Below are 16966 nucleotides of genomic sequence, written 5' to 3'. Positions count from 1 at the left end.
GACAAAATGTGTTTAACGCACTAGACATACTTTTACATAGGCCTGGGCAAAATTTCCGTTCCGTTCGCGGAATTTGCGATAATTTGGCATTTCCGCGTTCCGCGGAGAGCGCGGAAATGTCAAAATTTCCGCATTCCGCAGCTTTGCGATAATTTGGTTCTTGCTCGCGCTGTAAAATAATACATTCTCGCGCGTGCGCGATCGCCTTACCTGAATCCCTGCGTTCGCCGACAAGTTTTCCCGATCCGGTCGCGTTCTCCATGAGATGTTGTATTGTTTTAGCCATTTGCGCTGTCTCGCGACAGTTCGCGTCCGCAGTGACGTCATGCGTCGCGCGATCACGTCTTTTTTCTCGCGATCATGCACCGCGAGACAACTGAAAACAAGATGGCCGCGCCCGCGAGCAACCGCAGGGGTAAGTTAGCGACCCGCAACCATGCAAAAAATATCGCGAACGGGCGGGAAAAAAACGTCCGCATCTTCGCGATATTTCCGCTTGTTTGCGGAGATTTTTAACATTTTCGCGATAATTTGCGAAAGTCGCTTTCGCAAATTCCGCCCACCTCTACTTTTACACCAGGTATTTGTGTCACATCCGGACCTTGACCAAGCATAGCTGAAACTCCTACTCCTCACTACTCTCAGACTCTCTGTGATTTTCCAGTGTGACCTGCAAAAACCCATACAAATTTTGTCTTGGCGTTGACATTAAATCCTCAAATAAACCCCAACCTAATGTAATAGAATGAAGGCAGGTAAAAATGTTAAAACTTAGCAAGGTTACAGGGTAAAGCTAATACCAGATTGCTCATAAGAAAAAATCTGTGGTCACAGGATTGCAGAGGACAGGATCTGGATATAACCAGAAATAAGCAAAGACAAGGTTTAATCAAAGAAAGGAATGTACTGGTACATGACAAGAGGTCTCCTGGTAGCTCACGGAAAGTCTTTTGGATTGAGGCCAGCAAATTGCTCTTAACAGCAGTCATACAGCAGAGTCATTGTCTTAGACCTGCTGTTACAGCAAGTGTTGTACTCAGTGTAAAGGTGGGCCAAGATTGCTAAAAACTCTGTGACAATTAAGACTCCAAAGGTGCTGAGCACAACAGCTGAAGTCTTTCCCCTACCTGATCAGAACAGAGACTAAGCCAGAGGTCACATTGCAACAGATTGTGGGCCGATTGTGACCAGGAAATGAAAACCAGAGTAGAAATAGTAAGAGTATGAGGGCAAGTACGATACTGCCAGTATCTGAAATACCAGTGGGGATGGCAGGAAGTCAGAGAGAAATCCTGAACTGGACTTCAGAAATCAAGACTATGATTTGAAGATCAAGATTAGCTTCTACCCAAATGACACTGTGACAAGTAAATCCCTGTTAGGTACAGGGAAGGATGAACAAGGATTTGGAAGAAGGAATGCAAGAATGTACCTAACAGGCACTAGGACAACTAGTGCCCTGTTGGCACATCAAGGATAGAACAAGAAATTTAAAGAATGAACTCAAGAATGTACCTGACGAGTAATGGAACAATAAATGCCCTGTTGACACATGGAATTAACACAGGAACTCAGACTAAGTTACAAAAAAGTATCAAACGTGAAGAAGAATAGAGTGGCTGCGAAGTAAAAACAAGATGTCATAGTAACAAGGAAAGGCAGAAACAATGTAAGACTGTGAGTCAAGAAAGAAACACATGTATCACAATGATCCAAAGTCAGACATAAAAAAGGCAGGCTACTGTGAAACAGTAACAGAACTCAGGATTCCTCAAAGATACATCAAAATCTACAACTGGAGTAGAAAGCTAGAGCTACCAGTAATAGCATTTAATAGCAAACATTTTGGAGGAAGACACCTGTCCTCCTTTCAGCCATTCAGATACTACCCATTCAGAGTAGGATTAACAGGCACACAGAACAGGTATTAGCTAGCTGAAGCTCAATGAAGGTGAGAGAAATAATGTCTCTCCTCCATCTCTCTTCCTGAAAGAGAGCGTGGAGGCTTCAGGGATGAATACACAGAGCCCAGCTCCAGGATTGACTATGGAATGGATACTGTTTCAGAATTGGGCAGCAACCTACACAAAGCAGCAGGCAGACATGGTTGAGGTGATAACACATGGTCCAAAATATAAAAGGTATAATTAGATTGGCTGAAGATTTCTTCTATAGCTCTGAGCCCAAGGTATTATTATAAAGGAACAGTGGTCCCATTCAATTCGAGTAAATTAAAGTGCCACAATTAGTTCAATGAAAAATTGGGTTTTATGTTTAAAGACAATGCAAAAATAACGAAAAAATTACTGTAAATAGTGAGAAAATTAATAAAACAGTGAGTGAGTTGGTGGCAGGGTAATAGGAAATCAGCCGATTTCCGGTACCCAGGCAAGTGATTTTAAAAGGTGACTTTTTGGTGCTCAAAGGTAATTGTTATCAAAAAGTCAATAAAACATTTCATACTCCGACATTTCAATTTTGTAATACACTGGAGTTTAGAAATGATTGTCGACGACGTTTCGATCCCTTAACACGTAGTGGGATCTCTTCAGGACAAGAAAATGATAAATAATTGCCTGGGAGAAAGCAGTGAGAGGATGACCCAATCAATTAGTAACTGTTGCGCAGCCGCGCCAGCCAAAACTAGACGATCCTAGTGTAGTAGTCCGGAATGAGGTGTAGGCAAGAATTAGAGCCAGCGATAAAAAGCGGGAAACAGTTAGGATGAAGCGCCCCGTCAAAAACCGTCACAACCTGGGCTCGACGGATGTCAAATTTCCGTGTGGGCTGATAGGTGAGCCAGGGGAGCGGCGAAAAATAGGGAGGGTTGGTCCAAAAGGGCGAGTCAGGTCTGTGTTGTACACGATAGGAATTCCAAGGCAGCCCGGTCGGGCTTGTCGATGGGTTCGAAAACCTACATTCGTGGGGCGGAAGTCCGGGAATTTAAGCGAAGGAATTGGTTAAATAGTTACGATGCAAGCCGCATAACCCACGAGGACCTGGGGAGCTCGCGAGGATCAAGCTAAGCGTCAGGGTGCGGGCTGAGCCCAAGGTATGGCACGCATGAACCACAATGTGTTAATAGTTGCCAAGTAAATCCTGGAACAGAATTGGAGTTGGATCTGGTTTCCAATTGGATTAGGCGAGTCAGTGAAAGAATACTTGAGTGTGCTACATGTTCCAAACTAGTGCTCATAAGTTACGCATATGTTATATCTTGTGACCTGTAATACATTTTATGCCTATTCATTCCCTGTGTTTACTCCATTCTAATGTTTCCCTCTCGCTTGTCATGCTACAAGTGTTGTGTGTTTACATTTATCTGCCATACCTTTCTGAGCAGTTGCTGCTGTGCTATGACATTATTAGGAATTGGATTAAATCCTGTTTATCTGGTACATGATTTACATTTGAAAAGCAGGGTCACAGAAGGTCTTCAGGTAGTGACACAATGGCAGGATAGAAGAATCTTGACCCCCAGTGACAGAATGTAGAGTTCTGAAAGGTCAAACAGCAGAGTTTCATTCTCTCAGATTCTGAGGCTACAGCAGCCATTTAAATCATTATAGTATGTCAAAATGTCTTAGTCAATAAACTCTCCAAGAGCACTCAAAGACATCCCACTCAGAGCACACTATTAAGGAGCTTTGACTGTACCAAGCCATATGCCACCATGCCACGTGACAAAGTCAGGAATAGGGACTTCAACCTCAATCAGATGACAGTGGCCTGTCATGGTATGTTGTGTTATAGCATATTTACAAAGCACACGTACACCCAAAAAGTTTCCGGTCGCTAAAAAGAACACGGAACAGAGGAAACTCAAAGACTTAACTGTACGCCTCTCTGAATTGTTGGGTTTTTAGCAAAGATCAAAAACTTGTATAGGACATCGTGGCTCTGACGTTAGGGGGAAGAGCATTCCAGACACCAGGAGCAAGCACCGCAAGCCTTGTTCCCCTGTCTCTTCTTGTTAAATTTAAGGACCTACAATCAATTTTGACGTGCAGACCTAAGATTGCACTTCGGGATATATTACCAGATTCTGGAGGTCACAAAAATTGGGCTTTTACCATATAGAGATTTAAAAAAGATACACCCAGTTTTGAAAAGGGTTCTCTGAGCGACAGGGAGCTAATGTAATTTTCCCAGAAGCGGTTTGGTGTGGCAAAATCTGGGCTGGTGCCAAACTAATCTAGCTGCTTGGTTTTAGAAAAGCTGGAGCCTCTGACTCAAACCCTTAGGAAGGCCCAGATAGAGAGAGTTAGCATGGTCAAATAATGATCTGAATGATGGCCTCGATGGAGAAGTATTTCCTAATTTTCTTTATTTTTCGAATTTGGAAAAAGCAGGACGAAGTCATAGGGCCTGCCTGGGGCTTCAATTGAAGGTTTTCATCGAATATAATCCCAATGCTTTTAACCACTTTTTGTGAGATAGGAGGGGCATCCATCTCCAGTGGCCAGATAGAGGAATGCCAGCTATGAAATGTATTATTTAAAAAACAATGTTTTTATTAAGTTTTCACTTTGACATGTGTTGTAACCTGCGTGGAACTGACAGGAAAATAAATCTTCTTCTTCCTACGTTGTGTAAGCCTCATTTCTACAACATGACACATCACAAAACAACCTATTCATCAACAGAGCTACATAGGATACAGCATACACAGTCGTGGTAATAAAGTGGTACAGTACAGTGTCAGTATATGCAATTTATTTTTAGTCATCATAAGTTCAGTTTTATCTGAGTTCAGCTTCAGCTAATGACAATTCATCCGGTCACAGAATTAGAGCATAGTTTTCTGAAAAGACTACAGATTTTAGAAAGTCATTAATGTCAAAAAGTAGCTGCATGTCGTCGGCGTAGTTATATATTTTCAACCTACACTTCTGTAGAGTATGTACGAACCGGTGGATGTGAAGATTGAATAATGATGGGACAAAGAGGAGCCCTGAATTACTCCAAAGTCAAGGCTGACCTTGGATGAACAAAAAGGGAATAGGCGAACTATCGGTCAGATAAGAAGGATTTCATCCACTTGACACAGTTGATTAAGATGTCATGACCCAATGTGTCAAAGGCTGCTGATAGGTCCAAAAGGGCTCATGCTTCATTCCATTTGTTCTCAGCTTCCTCTCTCATGTCATCCACTACGGAAAGTATGACAGAGTCCGTAGAATAGGCGGGTCGAAACCCCACCTGATAAGAGTCGAGGAAGGCACAGTCTTCTAGAAAGGAGCAAAGATATTGGGCGATGTGAGCCTCAAGTATCTTAGCTAGGTAAGGAATTGAGGAGATGGGCTTTTTGTTCTTCAAAACAGATTAATCTTCCACAGCTTTTTTTAGAAGTGGGACTACTACTGCTTCCTTAAAGGTATGGGGGACTACGCCCTGACTTAAGGATAGGTTGAGCAAGGAGAGCACTGGGTCAGGGAAATCGGAGAGGACATTATTTTGGAGCCAAGGGCTACAGATATCATTACGTGAGCTGGATTTTTTTTTTTTTAATTTTTTTTTTTAAATTTTATTTGGAAATCACAGTTGCATAAACATAATGAAGTAACCAATGAGATACATGTTTTTGCGCTTAAATCATAAAAAAATTCAATACATAAAATATATAGAATAGTAATGATGTTAAGGAAAGCACATTAAGACTTAATATACAGAAGAAAAGGGCATGATTAGAAAAGATGAATAATAGTTACATCCAATTTAAGCTTATTTATAGACAATTTATACTATCGTTTTTCCAATCCTCAATTGGTTTCCAAATTTCAATACCACGTGCTTTCGATTTAGTTCCTTTACAGGCAAAGATCGCCTTTTCCTGGTTCTACATCCCTAATAGCCTAGAGATCCAAATCTGAAAATTTGGAGGCTCGGTATCTTTCCACCGGGCGGTAATTATTATTCTATAGACTGAAGTACCCAGGAAAAGAGATATTTCTTCTGCCTTAGTATGATTAAGTGTGTTATCTTTACCCAAAATATATAATGTAGGAGATTCCGCTACAGGGTGCCCAAACACTTCCTGCCAGAATCCAGCAATCATTGTACGCAATATTGTTAGGTTATCACATTCATATAACATATGTATTAGATTAGCTGCTGTTCTACCACACCTTGGACAGTCTGATGTAGGCCTTTTCCCCCAGGAGTGAAGTTTGGCCGGAGTAAAATATAAGTCAAAGATGGTTTTATAAAGTTGAGCTTTCAAATTAGATGACATAAACACCTGGGTCGATAGGGTCATAGATGAAGCAATATCAACATTAGGGTTATTTAATTTCCGAGACCAACCTACTTCGGTGGATTCCAAATCATCTTGCCTGTTTTCTATTAATATATCATACAGAGTGCCAATCCTTGACTTGGATCTTAACATACAGTCGATTAAAGCGATAGTATCCAAAAATATATCAGCGGCTTTGAGATTTAAGATTGTGTTGATTTGTATGAATTTGAATACACCATTTATTGGGATCGAAAATTTGGATTGCAGTTGTTGAAATCTAGGCCCTGGGGGGGGGGAGTAGAAAATCTCCTATCGTTAATACTCCTAAATTTTCCCAGAGTCTAGAGATAGCGTCATACATATGAGGTGGTAATATTGATGAATGCCATAAGGAAATATATCTGTTATATTTTGGTATTTTCATGTGTCTCATAATTTTCCTCCATGAAGACCAGGCGCTTGTTACAACTTCAAATTTTACTTTCTTGAAGTAGGACGGTTCAATCTGTTTTATTAGCAAGCCATTGGCCCTTTCTCCAATAGATAATTCAAATATTGAGGGTATGTAATTTGTCACTCCTTCCTTTCCAGTCGGTCTAGCCTCGAATAATGGCTTCATCTGTTGAAGAAGTGCAGCCCATAAGTATAAGCTCAAATCCGGAATTGCTAACCCTCCTCTAATAATGGGTAGGGAAAGCTTCCGGGAAGATCTCCTAATCTTCCCATAACCCCACATGAATTTACCCATATGGGATTCGAAGCCCCTTAAGATTATATCATCAACTAGAAGAGGGACCGCACGAAAAAGATAAAGAATCCGGGGTAAGATATTCATTTTAAGATAGTTACCCCTTCCTATTATCGATAAGTGTAGTCCGTCAATCCTTTTCAGGTCTATCTTTACTTTCTGCAGCAATGGTTCGTAATTGATATTAACTATCTCATCTATTTTGGCGGTTATTCGAACTCCTAGATAGACAGCAGAGTCGACCCTTCTGGAATCAACAAAGTTAACATTGCTAGTGCAGATAACCATCGTTTTATCCCTATTTAAGGAATAACCAGATATCTTGCCAAATATTTGAGTGATATGCTCTATTTCAAGTATAGCCTCCGTTGGTTGTGGTGTCATTACTGCAACATCGTCAGCATAAGCTAATATTTTTGTATGATGATGGCCCAATATTACCGGTTTGATAGCCTCTGATTTTAGTAATTTCAGGATAAGAGGGTTTATATAAAGGGCAAAAAGGAAAGGTGAGCATGGGCAGCCCTGCCTAGTCCCTCGAGATATTTCAAACAGTCCTGATTCTTGCCCCATTACCACTACCCTTGCCCTTGGTGAAACATATATTGCCTTAATAGCTTTCATGAAGCATGGTCCGATGTTTGTTTGTTCTAATATGGCCCACAAAAATGCCCAAGATACCCTATCGAAGGCCTTTTCGGCGTCTAGGAGGATCATCGACACCTGATTCCCTGTAGCATTCGCAGCATCGAACAATGTAATAGCACGTCGGGTATGATCCGTAGTACCCTTGTCCGGAATAAAGCCATGTTGCCACGGGGAGACCAAGCGTTCGACGACCCCCCTGAGCCGATTAGCCAGGATCTTAGAATAAAGTTTCGAGTCTGAATTTATAAGGGAAATGGGTCGATACGAGGAGGGCAGGTGAGCCGGTTTATCTTTCTTTGGGAAGATTACTATGTTCGTTTCTTGCCAAGACCTAGGTGGAATTCCACATACCTAAATCCCAATAAATAAGTCGAGTAATAGAGGCATTATACTATTGCCCATAATTTTGTAGAACTCAAGGGGTATTTTATCAGGCCCAGCTGCCTTTCCCGTTGCGAGTTCTGCTAGGGCAATTTCCAATTCAATTTGAGTTATATTTTGATCTAATTCAAGCCTCGTGATATTATCTATACCTGGTCCAATTTCATGCTCGATTGCCCATCTAGATAAGATTTCCTTAATTGTGTAAAAATTTAAAGAATCCTCATTTTTATATAATTTACCATAATAATTTTGAAAAACTTCTAGAATCGATTCTGGTGTAGTGTATTCTTGGCCTTCTTGTTCAATACGCGTGATAGAATTAATAGATTGGCTCTGGCGAGTTCGAAGTGCCAGCTGCTTGCCCACCCTATCCCCCATTTCATAGATCCTATTTCGGTGTGATTGGTATATCTCAGCCTGCCTTTGGGTGAGTTTGGTATTAATCTCAGCTTTAAGTAACGCCATCTCCCTTACAATTGGACCACCATCCCTACCTTGTGCAATAAACTTAGTATGTTTCTCTTCTATTTCCGCTAATTTTCGTAGATGTAAGTCATTATGGCTTACCTCCTCTTTCTTCTGTCTGGCTACATAACTAATTGTCTCCCCTCGTATGGCAGCCTTGAAGCAGTCCCACACCATGCCTCTGGATGTGCTATAACGATTATCGTCAATAAATCTCTGCGCCCAATTTTTCATATAAACTGCGTATGATCCGAAATAATCTTTGGTAATTTACTAATTTGTGCAGTACTCGTGAGCTGGATTTAACCTTGGTCATCAATTTCAAAAGACCATATTTGGGGATTGTGGGAAATGTTGCGAGTTGTGTTGGATTCATATCTTCTGAGGGGCTAGCACTGGTTAGAGTGCTGGGAGGTATACTATCTTTTATTATCTGAATTTCCTCAATGAAGAAATAATTCAACTGATTGCACAATTTTTGAGTGGGGACCACTGGGGCATTTGAGCCGTCCGGGTTGGAAAGTTCAATAACTGTATCAAATATTACTTTATTTCTGTTTCCAGAATGTAAAATTTTATAAGAGAAGTAGGTGGATTTGGCCTACCATATCAATTTCTTATAGGCTTTGAGGCGCAAACAAAGCTATCCTTTTAGTCAGAGGAATATGCTTTCCTCTATTTACGCTCCACCTGGCATTATCAGTGATCCTGTCAATAGTACCCTAACACATACCACCTAAATTCAACTGTATAAGTGTTTAGCCATAGCATACCAAGGATGAGGGCTTTAGCCTCAAGCAGGGTTTTTGCTACCTTTAAAGATTAAGGTGGTTTATCTGTTAAGTTGAAGGCTAGCAATTAAATTGACATTCTCTTCATTGATGACTGGGATATCTGGACGAAAGATAAATTGACATCCGCTCCATTGATGACTGGGACATCCAGAAGTAGTGAACAAAGATGGCAAACTCAATGAGGCAAGAGATAAGAGAGAGAAATTACACGTGTCCTTTACAGTTGAACAACCACATACATAAAAGCAAGTCTATACATCCCAATCTCCAGGAAGTGTCCCACAATAATTTAAAACAAGCATTGGCATAGCCAATAGGTCTCGCCTTTGGGACGTTATAAGTGTTTAGCCATGCAACAGTTGCATAACTAAATACTTATAAGGTCCCAAAAGCGAGACCTATTGGCTATGCCAAGCGGCCGTGCGGCCGCGAAAGTGAAAGGAATCGTGGTAAAGCGTGGCGCGCGCGCCCACGCACATGCACTGTAGCTCTAGGCTGGCCTTTTTGGAGCCCTCTCAATAAGTCTCGCCAGACCAGCGCATGCGCTGGGTCAGGCGAGACCTAAAAAGTAATAGGGAGTCATCCTAACAAGTTGCATTCCAATGAAACATTGCTTGGAGACCTAGTCTCAGATGTAGCTTTCTTTCCACCAAATCTACTATCTCTAAAAACAAACAAAACACACATTTTCATTTAGAAAAATTTCTATTCATGGTTGGTCACAGTAGCTTAAAATGGAAACAGTTTCAATGGAAAATAATGCTAGAATGTCAAGGGCAAACCAAGCTATCCTAATATTGGTGTCCATTCCTATACAGAGCAGGCTATGACTAACAAATCAAATCAGGGCCTATTCACAAACTGCACTTTTTAACACTTTTAGTAGTACTACAGTAGTACTGCTTATGTACCACAAAATTCTATCCACAGATATACATACTATGCTATTCTCAAGCCTACATGTGGAGACCTCCGCCTCGTTTAACATTTCTATGCAATCTCCTCACATGTATACCTATGTTATTTTGTAATAAAGTTGGGAGGGACGAAGGGGAGGCTGTTAAATGGGGTGTATTTATTACAAAAAGAGAGTGGTTTAGAGAAGCGTAAGGAGGGGTTAAGGAAGAGTTAAAGAAGGGGTGCACTTTGGGGTAACTGTATGCTTGTAAATGGTGAATAGCCCAAAGCAGTACAGTTACTACAAAGTGTAAGAGTAAATTTGCACATGAATTAATCTACATATGGCAAATTATCTATGTGGATATGGCTTATCATATCAATTCTTTTTTAGAGTTCAATTGCATGATTGCTTTATGCAGAAGAACTGGTGAGACCCTGAAAGTAAGCAACAATAGCATTTCACTTTGACTGGGGTTAAAGTTGATTGAATAAGAAAAACACATTTTCAGGGCAGTGGTGCAGATGTAAGGAAACATTCAAAATTCAGGTAAAGGGTCTAGGATGAAACTTCTATACAAGTTAGGATTTATATGGTGATCATGTCATTAATGCAAGTGAAAATTGGAAACAACTCATTTACGAACTCCACAAGTGTTCAGAGGCTGAACAGCTAAGCAATCCCTTTCTTTATGGATATGACAAAGATGAAATTTCACTGAAATTCAGTGGGATTAGACTCTTTTCAAGGTTGTGTATTTCTTAGTGGGAAATAAAAAAATTAGTTAAGTTGTACTATGTCTCTGCCTAGTTCATTAAGGAATCCCAAAGAGTGTGATGTACTGATGGTCAAAGCAAGCTCATCCACAACAATTTCTATCATATTGCACACCATACTAACAACAAAAGTTACGTTAGTGCACTGGCACAAAGAATCCATTATGGTTCTTTTGCTAGAGTCAAGGCTTAGTGCACTGTCAACCACTCCAAGTGCCAAATAAATTCATATTAAGGACATGATGTTTCTCACTCATCCTAGACACAGCATTTTAGGTGCAAGTACTGATGTAATGTATGATTTCATACGTCTTGATTCGAAATTAAATTTTAGGGATTGGTGATGTGATAAACTTCCCTTAAAGTGGATTGCCCCTTTCCTAGAGATTCACCTGTGTATTCACAGGTACTGACATTTCATTCAGTGAAGACTGTGGAGGACTTTGGTTCTTCAGTAATTTAGTCTTTAATGAGCAGTGGTGGATGTTCTTCCATCCCTGGCTCCAGACTCCCCCGAGCGTGAGGTCCCACAGCCAATCCAATCCAGGCGCTGCTCTCATGCTGCTGTCATGTCAAGCAGAATGAGTGAAGCACCTGGATTGGCTGGAGCAGGCTGGCTCAGTGCTTCAAAAGGCACTGGAGTGATATACCTGGTCTCCAATACAGCTATCAAAGACAGCTGGGTTGGAGAGGTTTGAATTGCACATGTTGGGCTGGCCGTAGCAAGATAGCCATCCAAACCAACATGCACACTTCAAACTGAAGTGACCCTCCTCATTGCTGCCAATCAGAAACAATGATGCCAGGGGCAGCTCCTCTGCTAAGGCAGAGGATTGTAGCCCCACTGAGCAGGCCAAAAAGGAAAAAATTATAATAACTCATTGTTATTATCATATTATTTTTTCGTCCTTGCTCAGCTGGGGGAGGAGTGGTTTGCCCACTCCAAATGCGCCTGGCGCTTTGTCCGGCTGACTCTGGCCGGCCAAACCATCATGCACACTTTGCATGTTCTCCTCCCAGGCTGCATTACAGTCTGTGTGGAGAACATGCCCAGGCTCCCATTCCTTGGCTGAGTGCCGAACCACGGCGCTCAGACCAATCACAGCGCTGCATTACAGCATTGTGATTGGATATGGGGAGCCTGGCAGCCGGGTGCTTCCTGCCCTGGAGTCCTGGCAGCAGGAAAAGAGGACCGAGAGGTGGTGGCGGCACACAGGTGTTTCATTTTTTTCGCTTCCCTCCCCCCTGTGACTCACCCCCTACCGCTGTTAAATACCAGCCGCCACTGAATGACGCACTGGCCTCGTCCTGCCCTCACACTCCGTTCAGCAGAGTGTAAAAATAATAGTATTGAAATAATTTTATTACCACTTTATTGTTCATGCTTTCTGCAACAGTGTTGGGGGCGACGCTCCTCAGTTCCTATGGAGGAACCACCGCTGCTAGTGAATCTGTCAATAGAAGGACCTTGGCAACTCTGGGCGCTACCTAGAGCAAAGGTTTCAGTAATTCTATTAACACGAATAGAGCAGTAAGTGATCCTTAGTTTTATCAAGGCCAGATGTAGTCAGAAATGTTAACTCTAGAGATCTGAGTAAATGTGGGTGCAATCAGTGATAGACATTGTGAGATTCTACCTATTATCATGATTGCTTCTTTGAATGACTCAGTCTTTTATAGAACAGACCCTGAGTGACTGGATCTGAGTGATATAATATGCTGAGTCCTTTGTGAGTTTATTGTGGGCGAACCTTGAGTTTGGGTTTATAACGAGCTCTGTGCAAGTATGTCGACTAGGGGGCATATGTATCAACATCACCATTTGCGATTCTCAAATAGCGATTTTTAAAGAATCGCTATTTGAGAATTGCAAAACGGGATGTATTTAAAAAATCGCAAACTTTTTGCGATTTCTTAAAATTCCTTAATTGCGATTAGCAAATTGCGAAATCGCAATTAAGGAATACCTGCCCATTCATTTCTATGGGCCAGGAGACCCATAGGAATGAATGGGAAGTAATTCTCAAATAGCGAATTCGCAATTTGCTAATCGCTATTTGAGAATAATTTCAAAGGTGCAAGGGTGTCATGATGACACCCTGATGCACCCCTGAAATGAGCATGTGTGTGCATATGGCGCACATACATGCCCTAAGGGCATGTATGAGCGTCACGTGGCACTTTGCAAAATTAAAAATAGTGCATTTTGAAAGGAAATCGCAAATTACCACCAACTGGAAGTTGGTGGTAATTTGCGATTTCTTAAGGATAATTCGCACAACTTGGGTGCTTTTTACATATCATTTAAGAAATCGCAATTTGCGATTTCTTAAATGCTTACGCAAAATTAAGAAATCGCTAAATTAGCAATTCCTTAATTTTGCGATGGGATTTTGCCTAATACATCCCGTTTTGCAAATTTTTAATCGCAAACACTGTATTTTGCGAATCGCAGCGTTTGCGATTAAAAATTTGCTTGATACATATGCCCCCAAGAGGACGGACTCTGGATATTATCATAAATAAGTTCTCAGTTATTCATGGTATTATTGGTAGCATAGGTTAGGGTTCCTTGTGTCAGGTTATTTTCAGGATGATTGCCGTTAGAGGCTTGGGGTATTACTATAAACGAATTCACAGCACTGAAGCAAAAACACATCATATACCTACTATGCATAGACAAGCCATTTTTCTCAGTCTACCTAAATGAAAGGAAGACATCTAAAAGTCTATCTTGAACATCTTCAGAGAATATGCGAGGCACAGGTATTACTCAATAAGGTTTCAATAAAATGGGTATATTGCTTAGTTATTTACTTCGAATTACTTCAGCTAATCCACAACATTACCGTTGGACAGTGTTTTTTTTACAAGTATATTCTTTTAGTGAATTTGTGATTTAAAATGGACATAAGTGATGATTACATAAACAGTTTTGGAGCAGCAAAGCATTTGCTGAGATCTGTAATATACTGGATGAATTGTCAATGTCATATCATACCATCATACATTTGGAAGCATAATTGAAAACTGGTTTGTATGTAGACTCCAAGGCAGCCTTTCAATGTCAATTTGTTTGTGCTTTATTAGCATCCAAACTCAATTAAAATGGGGACTGCACTCACTATGAAATTGACAGAATCAATCATAATACATTTTAGCAAATATAATTTGGAAAATGTTTCAAAGTGCATCACTGAAACCCATTTTAACAAAAGTGTCTTTGTGGCACCCACATTGCCCACTTGAAGGTGTTTTGCTCAAGCACTAGTTCATCCAGTAAGATTTTTTTTTAAAACACTGAGCCATTAGTCAGCTGGTGAATTGGCCAGCACCCTCGCTCTGAAAATGGTTCCAGCCCATCTGGCCTAAGTCCACTCTGTGTACAAAACTGGTAGCACTGTCAAGCCTGACCTAAGCCTGACCCATAATGTCTGACACATTCAGGAATGCAAAAAGTCTAGAGTTTCTGAGTTACACTATAGAGGAGCAAGACAAAAGTGGTTCGAGTCCGTAGCTACTAATTTTAAGGAATTAGTCAAGCATCTCTTTATTCAGTTGTTAAAGACACATATTTTTGTTTGTTTTGTATTGTCCCCCAGATTAAGTTATAACTAAACAATCCATATTATATATATTTATGTATTTTTTACTGCAAGGGTAGTTTTGTTGTGTTAATAATAACATACGCAGTTACTGCATTCAATGATGACGATTTAATCAGAAATTATGAAAGGCTGATTGTACTCGTTGTGATCTAAACTTGTACTTTTGCAGTTGAACACAGGTCCCATAGGATGGGTTTGTTTGGCAACCGAGCCACTAGCTTGTGGCAAGCTTGTGTTTATTGTAGGAAGAGTTAACGGTTTGCCACTCTGCCAGTGTGAAATGATTTTGCCAAATTCCATTGGCATGTTCATTGAACTTTTATACTTCTTATCAGGATCGACTCGTGTCAGAGAAAAGAGGCAGGATGGAGAGGTCACGGGGATTGATGGGGGACGATAGAGAAAAAGAAAAAAGAAACTTACCTGCCAGCCTCCTGCTGCCAATCCTGAAGCTGCTCTCATGCATAGGAGAAGCTTCAGGAGTGGCCCAAGCACCATTAACTTGCGCTCCCAGACAGTCTGGGAGATTGTGCCTCCTCTCTCCAGCCCGGCAATGCAGCTCTTGTTGGAGAGGACTTCAGTGCAAACAGGACGGTTTGGCCGGCCTGTGACAGCCGGCCAAACCGTCATGCACACTGATAACAGTGCCCTATCCTCCCCCTCCAGTACTCTCCCCTCTTGGCTCTGCCCCCAAGACTCGGTACACAGACACGTAGAAGAAAAATAAAACAAAAAACCTGTTTTATTATCGCTTTATTTTTCACGTTTTTCGAGGGTTCTTGCGCGGGCTGCTGCTGCTTCTTATAAACATAGGAACAGATTTACAAGTCCCCTGCACCACCAGTATGTCACTTTTTGTGACATACTGGTGGCACATGTTAGTGCTCCATATTTACAAGGACAGGAAAAGCCACCCTGTGTGGCTTTTCCTGTCCTTGTACATCTGGCCCCCTTACACGCAGCACTCTATGTGAAAGGGGCGTTCCATGGTTGTTGCTGCGGGTTTTCCCACACAACACTGAATCACAATCGGTACCCCACTATATGTTGAGATAACATGTAGTTACCCTGGGAAGATAATTCATGAAGCGACCTAGATACTCTCCACTGGGCAGTGGGGAAGGAAAAAAATCCTTTTTGTTTTAATTACCCTCACACACCCTAGTGGTGTCATGATTCATCATCGGGTCACCCTGTCTCCTAAAAGTCAGGGTGGGCTCAACCATATCTCAGGGAGCGCTTGAAAGAAATGTCCAGGGGGTCTTTCAGAATAAAAATCCTCAGGCTGTTCCCGGTATCCCTTTATTATTGGAACAGCATGGGATATTAAAAACAATTAAGCATATACAAGAGTCAATTGGATGTATTAGTGGTCCTATGGCCCTAGTGCCAATATGTTTCAGCCTATTTATTGGCCGATCAAAGGTCCTAGGCTTTCTTCAGGGCTATATGGATGCAGAGGTTCCCTCCCTGGTATGAGTAGAAGATGATTATCACCCTACTGAACAAAAGGGCAGATAGCTGCTCCTTTTGTGAGAATAAAGATACACTTATCTTTAACGCTTAAGGATGTTATTCCTTCTTCTCCATCCCGATTTGGGAGAGGTAACACATCACGGGGGTTTGTAGTCGAGGGGGTAGCCCTGTAGTCAGACAGTCGTCATGAGTCCTGCCCAGCTTTCAAACCTGCTTTGTACTACACCCCGGGCTTGCGCAATCTCGGGATGGAGAACATCTTCCTTCTTGTTTTCACAGCTTGTTTTCAAAGGAATTATAAGATGTGCTCACAGAGATAAGGCCCGAGACATTTCACACATTACTGTTTTTGCGTTTTCTGTTCTCCATCCATCTGATGTTCTCCAATTTGTGGGTGACACTGTTTAAACTGGTTACTGGGTTCTGGATTGGGTTGGCAAGTTTTACAATTTTGAATTATTCAATAAACTTAGCACAATTAAGTAAATCTCTGATTTATATAAATATTGATCACTAAACTTACCATAATTCAAGTGACATAGTATTGATCGTGACAAAGTACAAAGAAGATTGTAAACTGCAATTTGCATATACATGTGTGACAAATTAGCCAGAGTAGGAAGATAAATCATTATGTGAGAGCCAATCACAGACAGACACATTTGCTTGAAGTTCATTCTTCTAAAAGAGCCAGCCCTGCTCTGTAAAGCTGTGCAGGCGGGGCACTGAGTCACAGTGTCCGCTGGTGAGCTTTGAAAGTGCTGGGGTGAAAGTACAGAAGTGAAAAGGATCGAGCAAGTCCAGCTTCCTCCAGGTGGTTTGTTGGGGTTATCTCGAGAAAGTGCTGTAAAATGTGGTGCATTTTAAAACACACTTTTGTGTAATCTCGGTGAAAATCGCTGTTTCTCAATGTATTTAACAAATACTT

This window comes from Triturus cristatus, chromosome 3_1, assembly GCF_964204655.1.
Source record: "Triturus cristatus chromosome 3_1, aTriCri1.1, whole genome shotgun sequence".
In the NCBI taxonomy this organism is placed as follows: domain Eukaryota; kingdom Metazoa; phylum Chordata; class Amphibia; order Caudata; family Salamandridae; genus Triturus; species Triturus cristatus.
Note: the sequence above shows the minus strand (reverse complement) of the source record.